Source organism: Giraffa tippelskirchi, chromosome 12 (genome assembly GCF_054371585.1).
Source record: "Giraffa tippelskirchi isolate mGirTip1 chromosome 12, T2T-mGirTip1v1.2.pri, whole genome shotgun sequence".
Lineage (NCBI taxonomy): Eukaryota > Metazoa > Chordata > Mammalia > Artiodactyla > Giraffidae > Giraffa > Giraffa tippelskirchi.
Window position 1 is genome coordinate 5,545,152 of NC_137286.1, and position 694 is coordinate 5,545,845.

A 694-nucleotide genomic window follows, 5' to 3' on the forward strand; every position below is an offset into this window, starting at 1 on the left:
AGGTGTGCTTCACCTTCTTATGATGAAGCCATACCCCGTGGGGGGTTAACTGTGGTTTCCAGGTGGGGCTCAACAGAGTTAGACAAGCCACAAGGGTCTGGGGCCCTCGCCACCCCCACCTAGGGCAGAGGTAGGGGGCGTTGGAGAGGGTGGTGGTAGTTGTGATTCAGTCGCTAAGTCATGTCTGACTATTGTGACCCCATGGACTGTGTAGCCTGCCAGGCTCCTCTGTCCATGGGATTCTCTGGGCAAGAACCTCTAAAGCTTTTCTCTGCAGCCCCGTACTCCACAATGAGCTTCATCAAGCAGCTGGGAGACCCTGACAGTCTTCTGCCTGCACCATTTTCTCTGCCAGGCACACTACCCAGTGCCAGCTGCACTCAGGACAACACCCAGGTTGGGTTGGGATGCCCCATCCGGAGCCCTCTCGACAACCCCCTCCCGGACACGGGCCATATCCGTCTTCACTGCCCGGTGACCACCCCTCTGCTTCTCCTCCCTGCCCCTCCATCAGAGGCTGAATCCAGCCACACTGATGTCTCTAGACAGGCCTGGCATGAGCCCAGGCTGGGGCCATCAGTGGGCAAAGGACCTTCCACCTGTGAGCAAGAGGGCAACCGCAGGCCTGGGGCCCCTTCTCCCACCCCACCCCCAGCTTCCAGGCAGGGGCGAGTCAGAGAAAAGAGGCGGGAAG